Raw genomic sequence first — 14578 nt, 5'->3', positions numbered from 1 at the left:
ACCCCAAGGCTTTTCAGCCTTCAAATCACACAAATGGTTAGCCTTGGACTCGTGAATATGATGTTTACACGAACCAGCCCACTCGTAGTCCTGCTCTACGCATCACCCAGACCGCCTGGCGGAACGTCCCCACCTTCCAGAGTCCCTATTTTCCAGACTCCGCTTGGCGAAACACACCTTGCCGCCATGCGCCTATGCAGTACATGGCCTCTCACGCTGTTGCCATCGTCTGGCAGTTAACAGCAGCCCGCCAGGCGCCATACCAGAGACACTTTGCTACTGGTTTTGGCACTCCAATTTAGTTGGTTCCACCATTCCGATTACTTTATGGTACTTTTCACATTTGTTTTCAAGACCCGCTAGCTATCTAATCATCCCACCATCAATTTAGTTTCCTATATCTCAATCATAGATTCCTTTATTCTTACCACTTGATTCACAAAAATCTCCCTTCACTCATAGTTGTTCAACCAAACTTAAGAAAATTGCCTAATCCCCCCTCCACTGTACTTACTCAATTATGAGCAATCTAATTCCTTCACCACCTTAGGCTACATAACGCATATCAACTTAATTAGTTAACTCCACAGTCACATACTTCTATACAATTCCAACTCCTATGCTTAACCAATTTCATACATCATTTAACATCCAGTCTTTATCAATTGATTTGACCCCAACCCACAATTTCACAGAATGCACCAATACTACTTCTTTCTCATTGTTCTGTTATGCAGATTAATAATCCATTCCTAGAGTCCATTAGTTTCTTGACTTCAATCATCCTAATTACATCCTTGTGACTATCATATTGTCTCTATCCCACTACACTCCTTCCTTTATCAATAGCTTCTTATTCATGACAATTTCATTCACCACTTATCCTCCCGTCAGTTTTCCTCAAGTCCAATTAACCAAACCCACCAGATCAGACCCGCAACGCCACTATCGCCTGGCGACCAATGAGATGCCGCCAGGCGGCACACCAGAATATGGGTAAAACCCAGATTTTCTACACTCGCGTAACCCCCTTCCCGTTCCCCTGGACCTGTTTATCTCGAACACTACCACCAAAAAATTATCCATGCAATACTTTCACAGTTCAGCTATTCCAATCACCGCTCAAAGATCGTTAATTTTACTCGTTAGGGAAATTATTCATTCTTAACATGAATTCCTCATGTTCCCTTCTTCATTGTTAACCATATTCAGACCATACAACAATATCATATCATAATTAAATCAAACAACTAAAACCAAAACGAAATGGAACATCAACGTATCTCAGAAATTCACCAAAACAACGTCAAACCTCGTGCTCTACCTGGCGGATTACAACTCACAGCCAGGCGCCTCATGGCAGAACCCAAAATTTGGGTTAAACTGATGTGCCGCTTGGCGGCACCTTCATGCTCGCCAGGCGATTTTTGGGCGAAAACCCAGAATTTTCGCGAAAAGAGTATAATTCAGCACATGTTTCATATGGTTCATTTCATGCAATTCATAATGCGTTAATCATGAATGAAAACAAATGAAAACAACTCCCCTTATCTCGAATCCTCGCTCCAAATTCGAATTGAACGTGTCCCAAAACCCAAAACGCTCTTGTTCTTTGTTTACTCTCCAAAGACTGGTTTTCCACTCCAATTCCTCTCTACAATGCGTGCCAATTGCCAGAACCTCACTGCCCAACGTTCACACCACTATTTCAGGTCTCTCTCTCTGTAATTCCTCTCCCTCTCTCTAAATTAACTCTCCCTTAATTACCCTTTACACCCTAAAACGAATTTTAATTAAAAAAATGGAGATTAAGGCTAATCAATGGTTATTAACCAAGTGTTTTCCAACCCTTAAGTTACCTCTTTATTGGCTGCTAGGTTTCCTAAACCCTTCATATTCATGCCAAAAGAAAATTTGGCAAAAAGAGAGTTAATTCAACAAGGTTTGAACCCACAACCCATCAATTACCAAGTCAAATGCATAACCAAAACAACCAATTCATATTTGTGATAATTCCTACCATTTTAGGATTTTATTGTCACGTCAAGCATTCAAGTATATCACATAAAAATGCATAAATTAAAATATCGCACAATTGGCATGCATAGGACTCGAACCCAAGTCCTTTCACACAATCAAGTACTCTCAACCATTTGAGCTAGTACTTTTCCACGTCATAGTACTCTGCATTAAATGCCTTAAAGGCTTCTATTACCCGCATTTATTAAATAATTATTTAATTAACTATTTCATTTTCTCGGGTCTTACATCCTATGTGTGCCAATTGTGTATTATTTAATCATATTATTTTCGTTTATAAATATTGGAGCATGATAAGAGAGTATTAATTTCTAAATCTATAGAAATTAACATGAAACATGTATTGGTTGAATTTGTTATGCACTTGCTTGGACATTAGAGGGTTATGTGTTCAAACCTTAGCTTAAGCAAATTTTCTTTTTGCTAAAATCTACTTTGGCATGGATGTGAAGGGACACCGAAACCCTAGCTGAAAGGAGGCAGCTAAAAAGGGTTGGGAAAAACATCTCCTAATGAGTCTTGAATGCCAATTAAACCCACCTTAAAGCCAATTTTCGTTTTACCTTCATTAAGTCTCATTAAGGCAAAACTTAAGTGGGGATTAGGGGGGAGAGAGAGTGTGTTAGAGGTTGTCCAACTGTGAGTATTGGGAGGGGGAGAACTCTGAACGTGTGGGCTGAATTGGGAGACTCATTGCAGTGGGTTGGAGCTAGCTTAAGGGGGGTTCACGTTGCCAACATTACAAAAGGATTTCAGCATTGTTTTGAGAACTAATACTAGGTTATGAGAGCTATCCTACTTTCTATGTGTGAATTATATGCTTTTTGGTTGAATAAACATGATAATGATCTTTGCTTTGAGTGAAAATCCCGAAATTGTTCGCGTTTTCTGGATTTTTCCAAAAACTGTCTGGCGGCACATGAACTGTCGCCAGGCGACACATGTGATTTAACCCAGTTTTCTAGGTTTCCCTATGAACCGCATGGCGGCTGAGGCTGACCTGCCAGGTGACGTATATTGCGTTTCCCAGTTTCCTTATTTTGGTTGGTTTGTCAGTGGTGTTGTGGTGTTTAAATTTGGTTTTATTGTAAGTATACTATTGGCAATGATGAATCATTATTTACAATTATTATTTGGTGGAAATTGCATGAATTCTTGAAAGAATTTGGGAATTAGGGTTCCTGTTGGGGTTGGTGATAAATAAGCATGAGTTCTACCAATGATTGATGTGCTGATTTTATAGAAATGATGTTTATATGAACAAAACATGGAAAGCATCTTGACCTTTGATGCTAGCTTGAAAAGAAAGCCAAGTCTCCTAGCCCTTGGATGAAGGTATGATGAATCCATGAGTTGTCCTTCCTTGCATCAAGCATAGGAAAAAATTGGGCCGAGCCCAATGTGTGTCTCTCAATCAACATGTTTCTTATGTCTTATGATTATTGAAAGCAAAGCCCAAAAATGACGCAATTTAAATCTACATTACTAGATTTTCATGCACTTCTTCGAGTCTTTGTGATATTTTTGGCCCATGTAAATAATGTGAAAACCCATTAAATTTGTGATCGTTTAATTGGAGGCCCTTTTGAATCTTCTTCATAATTGATCTTGTAATTGGGCCTTTAAGTGGGCTTGCCCTTGAAATGGGGCTTGAAGGTGCAGTTGGGCTTGTTGGGGTCACATCATCACTTCCCCCTTGAAGAGGATTTGCCCTCAAATCTTGGTTGTCGTCCACATCAGCTATAGTACCTGTAAAAGGAACTAAGTCAGTGATATTAAAAGTAGGATGCACACCATATTCAGCTGGAAGATCCAATTAATACGCATTATTGTTGATCTTCTTTATGATTTGGAATGGACCATCTCCACGGAGACTAAGTTTGGATTTTCTTAAGTGAGCAAATCTTTCCTTCCTTAGATGAAGCCAAACTAAGTCACCTTTATTGAATGACCGAACTCTCTTACCCTTGTTTTTAGAGTTTGCAATCTTTTCCATTTGGGCTTGAGTTTGACTCTTAACCTTCTCATGAAAATCTTTGATAAATTGAGACTTAGAACCCCTTCTTTATGAACAAAGTTAAAAGAAGATGGAAGAGGTAACAAGTCTAGAGGAGTGAGAGGGTTAAAGCCATTAACAACCTTAAAAGGTGAGAGTTTGGTGGTGCTATGGACCACTCTATTGTATGCGAACTCAATGTGGGGAAGATACTCATCCTAAGATTTATGGTTCCCCTTAAGCACCGCCCTAAGCAATGTGGAGAGGGATCTATTGACTACCTCTATTTGCCCATCAGTTTGAAGGTGACAGGAAGTAGAAAAAGAAAGTTTAGTTCCAAGCCTAGACCACAAGGTCCTCCAAAAATGGCTAAAGAACTTAGTATCCCTATCAGACACAATTATCTTGGGTAATCCATGAAGATAAACCAATTCTCTAAAGAACAACTTTGCAATGTGGCTTGCATCATCTATTTTGTGGCATGGAATAAAATGTGCCATTTTTGAAAAACGGTCCATAACCACAAAAATCGAATCAACACCCCTAGAAGTCAATGGAAGCCCTGGGACAAAGTCCATGCTAATATCCTCCGAAGGGGTGGAAGCCACAAGCAAAAGAGTATACATCCCAACAGGCATTGCGCTAGACTTAGCATGCAAACAAGTCAAACAACTAGCGCAATGTTTTTGAATACCCCATTTCATGTGGGGCCAAAAGAATTTCTCTTTAAGCATTGCCAACGTTTTGGCGACCACAAAATGTCCCATAAGTCCCCCCTCATGCATCTCAATGATTAAGAGTTTACAATGAGAACCACATGGAATGCATAGGCAGACTTCTTTGAAAAGATATCCATTTGAGATATAGAAGTCACCTTGGGACTTAGTTAAGCAATTAGAATAAATATGAGCAAAGAAGGGATTTTCACTATATAATGCACATATATTGTCAAATCCAAGAATTTGAGATCCAAGTTTGGCTAAAAGAGTATATCTTCTAGAAAGTGCATCAGCCACAACATTGGATTTTCCTTTCTTGTATTTGATTATATAAGGGAATTGTTCTAGAAATTCAACCCACTTTGCATGCCTCTTGTTAAGCTTGTGTTGGCTTTTCAAATACTTGAGAGTTTGATGATCAGTGTGAATTATAAACTCTTTAGACACAAGATAGTGTTCCCAAGTATGAAGAGCTTGCACAAGGGCATACAACTCTTTGTTGTAGGTGGGATAATTACGAGAAGGGCCATTGAGTTTTTCACTGAAGTAAGCAATTAGATGGCCTTCTTATAATAAAACCGCACCTACTCCAACCCCAGAAGCATCACATTCTAGCTCAAAAGTTTTCTCAAAGTTTGGAAGAGCTAGAACTGGTGCTTGGGTGAGTTTAGCCTTGATCTCATCAAAGGCGTGTTGTTGCTTATCACCCCACACAAAAGGTGTGTCTTTCTTGACGAGTTCATTGAGGGGTGAGGCAATAGTGGAGAAGTGGGGTACAAACCGTCTATAGAAGCTAGCTAGCCCATGAAAGCTACGGATGTCCCTAACATTCTTTGGCACGGGCCATTCTTGGATGGCTTTGATTTTCTCGGGGTCAACATGAACCCCACTTTTATTGACCACAAACCCAAGAAAGATGACACTCTTTACACAGAAAGTGCACTTGTCTATGTTGGCATAGAGTTTATGGTCTCTAAGGAGAGAAAGGAATACCCTAAGGTGTCCTAGATGAACTTTGAAGCTATGGCTATAAATTAAAATGTCATCAAAATAAACAACCACAAACTTCCCCAAACAATCCCGTAGGACATGATTCATTAGTCGCATGAATGTGCTAGGAGCATTAGTTAGGCCAAAAGGCATGACTAACCATTCATATAGACCAAATTTAGGTTTGAAAGCTGTTTTCCACTCATCACCTTTGGCAATACGAATTTGGTGATAACCACTCTTGAGGTCTATTTTTGAAAAAAATTTGGCTCCATGCAATTCATCCAACATATCATCTAGTCTAGGGATGGGATGCCTATACTTAATGGTAATGTTGTTGATGGCCCTACAATCACAACACATGCGCCATTTGCCATCCCTTTTTGGCACCAATAACACGGGCACAACACAAGGACTAAGACTCTTTTGGACCCATCCTTTCTCTAACAACTCGGTCACTTGAGTCTCTATCTCTTTAGTCTTAATTGGATTTGTCCTATAGGCTGGTCTATTAGGTAGACTAGCCCCTGGGACAAAATCAATCTTGTGCTCTATTCCTCTAAAAGGTGGGAGGCCTTGGGGGCCATCCTTAGGGAAAAGATCCGCAAATTCATGGAGCAGAACACGGACAGAAGGAGGTAGATCCTTAAGTGAAGGATGTTGGAGACATGTAAGGACATCATGACAAAGCAAAAGGTAGGAATGGTGTTCTACATGAAGAGTTTGTAAAAGAGTTTTATGATTGAGAAGCACTTCATGATGAACATCCTTAGAAGAAGAGACTTCCTCTACTTTTGTCTTAGAATCCTTGGATAATTTATTAGAGTTGGTGGAACTCTCTTCCTCCCTCCTAGCTCTCATTTGAGCTTGGTCACTAGCAACTTGAGTAGGAGTGAGGGGATGTAACACAAAAGTTTTAGAATGATGTTGGAGGGTGATCTCATTGGTATGGCCATGGTGTGTGGTTTTACGGTCAAATTGCCACGGCCTACCTAAGAGAATATGGCAAGCTTCCATTGGAATTACATCACATAAAACTTTGTCTTTGTACTTTCCAATAGAGAACTTAACCAACACTTGATGCTTGACTTCCAGATCCCATCTTCATTAAGCCAATGAAATTTGTAAGGTTTGGGATGGGGTAACAAAGTCAAGTTCAACTTCTCAACCATTCTTGTGCTACAACAGTTGCAACAAGAGCCACTATCAATGATCAAAGAACAAGTATTGTTCAAAACGTTACAACGAGTATGAAAAATGTTTTCTCTTTGATCATTAAGAGGAATGGTTGGCTGGTTATTGAGAAGTCTCCTAATCATTAAGAGAGACCCTTCTTGAGCATATGAATGAAGTTTGTCCTTAGATGACTTGTCACTATAGGAGTCACTAGAGGAGAAAGATTCTTCATAAGACTCCCCTTGACTGTTGTAGAGGTCTTGGCCCTTTAGCACAATAGTGCGCTTGGTAGGACATTGTGATGCCATATGACCTCTACCTAAACATTTAAAACACTTGATCTCACAACCTTGCTTGGAGGTCTCACCCTTATCTTGACCTTTTGTTGCGTGTCTATGAACAGTCTCCTTTGCATGAGAAAAATCTTTCTTTTGAAAATCAGATTTTGAAAAAGAGATTGAAGAATCCTTGTGAATAGGTTTCCTCAAGAGTTGTTGCTCAACATTGATGAACATTTGAACAAGTTCATTTAAATTTTGATATGGGAGCAACTCAACTCTATCTCTTATGTTGTAGTTTAAACCACTCAAGAACCTAGCAATAGTTAGATCTTTTTCCTCATCTATCCTAGCCTACAAGATGTACAACTCCATTTTTTCCTATATTCCTCCACAGACATGGTTCTTTGTTGGAGCCTTTGGAGTTTATCCATAAGCTCTCTTTCGTAGTATGAAGGAACATGGCGAGCATGGAGGGCCTCTTTGAGATCAAACCAATATTCAATCTTGAGAAGGCCTTTTTTTCTCTTTTGGATGACAAGGGTTGTCTACCAATTTAAGGCATGACCTTGGAAGCTGAGGACAGCAAGAGAGACACGTTTCTCTTCCTCAACCATGTGGCTGTCAAACAGTTGTTCAACTTTTGTCACCCAATCTAGATATGCCTCAACATTGTCTTTTCCATGAAAGGGAGGCAAGTCGATTCTTGTTTCTTTGGGGTGAGGAGGAACATGCCTTTGTCTCCTAGTGTGAGGAGATTACCTTGGAAAGGGGCATTGTAAGTCCTCCTCCTCGCCACTAAGATCATGGTGATGTCTTGATGGGGGGTGAGAAGATCTAGGAGAAGCACGGTGAGTGTGTGGAGGATTCCTTAATTGCTCAAATATGAAGTGCAAATTGGCTTCCATGGCAGCCATTTGAGCCTTGATGTCACTCACCTCTTTGGTAAGATTGTGAAGCACACGAGTGGAAACATCTCCCTCATCATTTGCACTAGTGTTATGTTGTGTGGGTGGTGGTGAATTTTGTTGGGTTTGCACCCTTGCACGTGTAGCCCTTCTAGTCCTCATGATTGACACGATCTAGAACTTTAGACAAAGTGTGAATAAAAGTTTGAAGAACACAAGTGAACCTCCAAGTAGACAAGGTGAGACTAAAAATACCACTTAATAACCAAGGCCAATCCTAGCCAAGGCACACTTGTGCAAGTTTGAAAAAAAATTTCACACAATGGCTAAGTGCTAAATGATGAGAATCACTAGTTCACAACAAAGAACAAAGAACAAAGAAAGCTATAAAGCACTAAAGACGGACCCTTAATTAGCCAAAATATGTAGAGACTTTGGTCTCAAAATTTTAAGCCATTAAACAACATGAAAACTTGAATATAAGCTATGTGGCCTAATGTAAGATGAGAAAGCACTTAGAACTTTAAACACACTTACAATTAAAAGTGAATTACTAATGGAAGACAAAGGTTCTAGTTAGGAGATGGGATTGAACACCTTGTGGTTCCCCAAGACACCTAAGTAGGCCAAAATTACAAGTTTAAAAGAATTAAAATTGGTACACAAAAATTAGGCAAAGAGGAGCAACCCGAGAGCACCAAACTTTTAGTGAATTTTGGGTAGAAAAAGAGGCACAAAGCATGCTCCAAATTGACCAAAATAAGCGACCAAACTGTAGAAAAACTAATAAACTAAAAAGATGCAACAATTACAAGCCACAATTGCCAACAAAAATTCTTGAAATTGTTGTTTGAAGCTACTCCCGAGGCCAACTTAAACCCCACAATTCTGGACAGCAAAATTGATGCACTCCCGAGAGCACTTGTAGTGCCAAATGAGGCCTTAGTTGATGGCTTTGAAGTATACACCAATTGGAGGAATATTTGGACCCTTTGTGAACGCAAAATGCAACACCAAACAGCAACAAAACCTGGCCAAAATAATGAACAAAAACAGCAAACAAACTATGCCAAAAGCATTGGTTAGCTCTCACTCAAGCAAGAAATTGAAGGCTCAAAACTTTTCAAAAATTGGTGAAGGTGAGAGGAAGAAAAACAAGCACACTTTCTAGAGTTTTACTTCTCAACCACCACCTAAAATGCTACCGTATACTAGCAACCAATTCGAAAATAAAAATCACTTAATTCACAACCTTGAGGATGGAAGCCAACATTACTTGCCAATTGAAATGTGTAACACAAGAAAAGATAATTAAGAAGGCTAAACCACATTGACTATGAGTTGACAAGACTGAATTGAATATGCAAAAAGGACAATCAAGAAATTAAAGCATGAAAGAAAGGAAAGCACATCAAAAGGAAACCTAGAATGAATTAAAAACTAAAAATAGAAACTGCAATGCTCATAAAATGCTTATGGTATTCATTGCATGTGTGCTAATACGAGGGAACTAATCCACTCCAATTGAAAGCAATTTATGGCAATATGGAATACACACATAAACAAGCAAATGTATAGAGCAAGAGCACTGAAATGTTGAAGCAAAACACACCAAAAATGCACTAAACAGTGATTTTCCCAAAAACACAGCACCCGAAAACGCTGACAGATGCCTTAACTTAGAAGATTTATCATATTTTTTGTACTGGACATATTTGAATGATTCTTTTTGCTATTTTTTCTTCCAGATGTTAAGAAAATTAAGCAAAAATCAGAAAGTGATTCGGTGCTATGAAACGTTCCAGTTACATCAAACAAGAAAAGTGTGCGTCAGGACACAAGTGAAAACAGCAGCAGATTTGCAGTGAAAAACGTAGAAAGTTGCTTCTACTTCGAAAATTTGGCTAAAATTCAATTCTCAACATAATTGAATGATTCTTGTTGGAGAATTTTCGTATATGACTTAGCTTTTCGAAGCAACAATCAAAGTACAATTTGGTGCACGGAGTCACTCGTGACACTTCTCAAACAGAAGGTGTGCAAAGTGAAAGTGGAAGATGTTCAATGGACAAATCAATTTGATTTGGAGCTTGATTATCATCTAGAATCAAGCATAGATGAAGATGAACATCTAGGACACTCTAAGGCACAAACCAATCGGTGAAATGGCATTAAAACAGTGAGGAAAGCTAACTCAAACATCCACACGCATAGCATGAAGCTTCATTGCGTTTTTGAGTGGAGTTTGGCACGGTTTCGCTCAAGCAAGTACATAAATTGATTGTAAACGGTGGAAAATTGAAGAAACATGTAAAAAAAAACATTAACAAGACTTAGAACACAACTTGAATGCTGGAAATGTAAAATAAAGAAGAATCACTGAATAAAAATGACAAGAAACACTATAGAAGCAAGAAAATGGTGTTGAAATTTAAAGGAAAACTAGTAAATGATGTGAAGCATAACATTGAAAACACTTTATCTCTCTTCATTCATTTAGTTATTTTATCTCTTTCTTTTCTTTTTATTCACATGGTGCAGTACTTGGTGTAATGTTTAGTTTTCGTGATTTAAAATATTTTGGGGCAGTGGGTTCTCTTAGGGCGAGTTTCGTTTCTTTATTCTCTCCCATATTTGTCTCTTTCGAAAATTTTATCTCATGATCCATGGAGTCGTTTTGAATCAACATCAGTAGAGTCGTTTCTTCATGTGCGCATGAATCATGGCTCATGTTTGGGTGCTTTATGGGAGATATTTATAAGCATAGTCGTTGATTTATTCACTTTATACGTGCATGAGGGTCACATTATGGTTGTGAAAAGTGGTATTTAGGTCTCACACAGGTCTTCTTTACACTTACACTGAGTTGTAGTAACTTTCATCACTTTTATACTACTTTATACGATTTCAAGTTTAGTTCCAGTAGTTATGTTTTTAGGTGCTGATTGCATATGTGTGCATAGACAATCTAGCTTAAGGTTTGTGGTTTTGTTTTAAAGTCCAAAACATGCATATTATATCTTTCATGGTGCAGAACTTACATTGGTTTGGTGGTGTAATTTAAGGTAGTGTATAATGTAAGGGTAAAACGAAAGCATGAGGAAGTGCAAGGAGTGGTGCAGTATGAGAGAGTGTAAGGAGTGGTGCAGCTTTACGTAAATGCATTAGTCACATGCACATTTAATTTGCTTTCTTTCTCTTTCTTTCTTTATAACCACCACACATAGATGTTACTTTTCTCTTTCTTACTTGCTTACACTTTCACGTAAAGGTTTGGTCACGTAGCTTTTATCTTTTAACACATTATATCTCATTTTAGATGATTGGTAGGACCCACATGAAAATTCTTTTTCCTTGACTTTGGGATGCAGACCCACACTTATGTTTAGTTTTCTTTCATCTTATGTTTGCGTGCAATTTCATAGTGCAAAGTTGCTTCATTTTTTTCCTAGCCATGGATCCCACTTGTTGCTTAAACATTCAACTCTTCTCCATGGGTTTTCACAATTAGTTTCAGGTGTAGTATATGATTTAGTTCACGTAAACCAAGTTCAGTTCACGTAAACCAAGTTCAATTCACGTTTCCTTTCTACCATATATAAAAGCTTGGATTTCTCTCTCTTAATATGTAGTACCTTTTTAGTTGATGGAAGAGAGATGTTCACGATGGTGGATAGCCTACGCAGAGGTAGAATACGTGAGGTCCTGGAAGCCATCGTTGCCATTTAATGGCCACCTAGGTTCTTCTAACGTGGGGGCATAGTCACGTTACTTTTCTTCTCCATAGGTATAACATTTATTCTTTCTTTTAGGTTTGCAATTATAGTATGGATTGATTTTAAGAATGTGTTCGTAGGGATTATTTTTCGTTATTCTTTTCTTAGGAACAAATGTAGTTATGTTTATCTACGGTTATGTGTGGTGCAATACATGCAAGTGTTTATGTTTTAATGTTTTGTATGAATGGTGTGTGAGTACCATGATTTTTGGTACCATTGATATATGTTGATTCAGTTTGTTTATGATATATTTCATGTATGTGATTGGTGGTCCTTCTGGAATTTTCATGGGTTGCATGGTATGGAGTTTAAGTGGTGGTTTGAGGATAGTTACTTGCGTGTGATGTTATGTTGGTGTTTAATGAGTGTCACTCGTTGAGTTCATTGTATGAATGTATTATTTGATAAATTCATGGGTTTATGTTATGGAACTTTATTTTCCATGCATGATGTAGTGTGTGTATTTGGTTGACAATATGTAATCTTCATGTGTTGCATATTGGGAGTGTTTTGCCTTGTTTAAAGACTCTTGTTGGAGTTAAGTGTTGTATGAGGTTTTTCGTACTTAGAGACCCAGTTATGACTCTTTCGCCTGTGTGAAGTAGTAATAGAGGATTGGTTTGAGTGTTGTACTCTCTCGCCTGTGTGAAGTAATGGAGAGGGGAAAGATGTTTCACCTTATTTCTGCTTGTTGCAAGTATAGTGCCTGGTGTACGATGCATCCACGTTTTTACTCATAATTCCTTAAGGAATAAGGGAGACAGTCTGACTACAATAATGGGACACATCAAACCATCTATTTCTAGGAAACTAGATGTTGTTGTAGGGTAAAGGCCGCAGAAAACCAAAGCTTGATTATGATCACTATGTTTAAAGATTTTAAATGAATGCGATGGTTTGTTGGTTTGATGTGGTTGTTTGGACTTTGGGGGTTGTGTGTTCAAAATAAAGTTTGATTATGATCATAATGCTTAAGTGTTACTTGAATGAGATGTTGAGTATTATTTGTCATGTTTCATTTACGAAATTCTTTTATATATCATTGTTTATGATTAGCTTACCCCTATTTGTTGTTAGTGTGTTTGTTTTATGTGCAACGATCATATAACGTGTGTGTTATACGGGAGCCGATGATAATGTAGATGTTTTTGACAAGGAGTAGATTGGCGAGAGGCTGGGATGAACTCGGGAGTTCTTATATTTATTGTTGGTATCGCGCAGCGGAATATTTAATCTTTGGTCAAAAACCAATAAGGGGGTGAATTCCATTTTTATAAGTCTTAACAGGTTTTAAAATTTTTCTCAAAATTTAAATGATTAACTTAAAATCACAGTTACTTTAAATGCAAGTGCAGATAAATAAAAAGGTTAAGGGAGGAAGATGCACACTGATATTTATACTAGTTCAGATCAAAAGACCCTACGTCTAGTTGTTAATCTCTTAAACAAAGAGATTAACTCAATCACTATAATAATCAGATTACAATAGATTATAAAAGAGTAAGGATTAGAAAACACCTCTCTTGAACCACAAGAGATGAACAAAAAAGCTCCCCCTGAATCACACAGAGGATTACCAGTTTTCCTAGCAACAGCGCAACACTCAATCTTCTAAGAAATCACTTAGAAAAAGTTATCACTCACTCACACTAGGCTTTTCAAAGCTATATTTTAAGAATCTCACAGAGCAACACTTTGCAGTCACAGCACAAGAACTCTGAATCTTAAAAAGGTAGTTGTAAGTTTGGAAACTGAGTTCTATTTAAAGAGGTTTTCGCAGGCTGGGTTAGAAATGAAGAGTTTAGCTAAAACTGCCAAGGATAATCGATCACCCAAATTGGTAATCGATTATCTCATGTACAAATTTGAACAAATATTTTTATAACTGCCAGTGGTAATCGATTACCAGAAATGGTAATCGATTATTTCAAGTCGTTTTTCAAGAGCCAAGTTATAACTGCCAGTGATAATCAATTACCATTCGTGATAATCAATTATCTTAAGTGAGTTTTGAAAAATAGAATTTTTTTGAGTTGGTAATCGATTATTATAAGTTGGTAATCGATTACCATACTGATTTTTGCGAAAAAATGAGTTTCTCTCAGAGGAGTTGCGAGCTGGCTGTTGTTCTAATAATTTTGCACCTAACTAGAAAAAGCACTTAACTAGAAAAAATTTAAGTCTATTATAATAAGAATCTTTAAACGTAAACTATATTGTCTTCAATATCTTCAAGTGTTTTCGTCAATAGTACATGAGGGGCTCACATAATAGTGTGTTTCACTTCCTTAAGTTTTTGGGTTTCTCTTCTTTTTCGCTTTACGTTAAGGTGCAACCACTTTGGGGTCAATAGCTAAGTCCTCTTTCTTGGATATAATTCCATTTGGTTTCACTAGCTTTTCATACTTTTTGTTTGGTTTTATTAATTGTCTTATATTTTAATGTGTTGGTGACCATTGATGAGATGAGAGTGTTGTTTGGCTTTATTTTTTGGCTTATATAATGTGATGATTATTTTGTTGAACGCGAGTTATATAGCCATAGTTTCAATGTCAATGGTATGCCTTTTGCTTGGTTATATGTAATATTCTAGTTGCATGGTTGTACAAGTAAAATGGTGGCTTGGTACTTTAGTTGTTTGTTACTTCTTTTGGTTTGGAAACCACTCGTTGGGTTCGTTGTATGAATGTAT

This window comes from Vigna unguiculata, chromosome 6 (genome assembly GCF_037176805.1).
Source record: "Vigna unguiculata cultivar grain cowpea cultivar isolate G323 ecotype 2 chromosome 6, ASM3717680v1, whole genome shotgun sequence".
In the NCBI taxonomy this organism is placed as follows: Eukaryota; Viridiplantae; Streptophyta; class Magnoliopsida; order Fabales; family Fabaceae; genus Vigna; species Vigna unguiculata.
The sequence above is the reverse complement of the archived record's forward strand: the minus strand, read 5'-3'. Positions refer to the sequence as shown.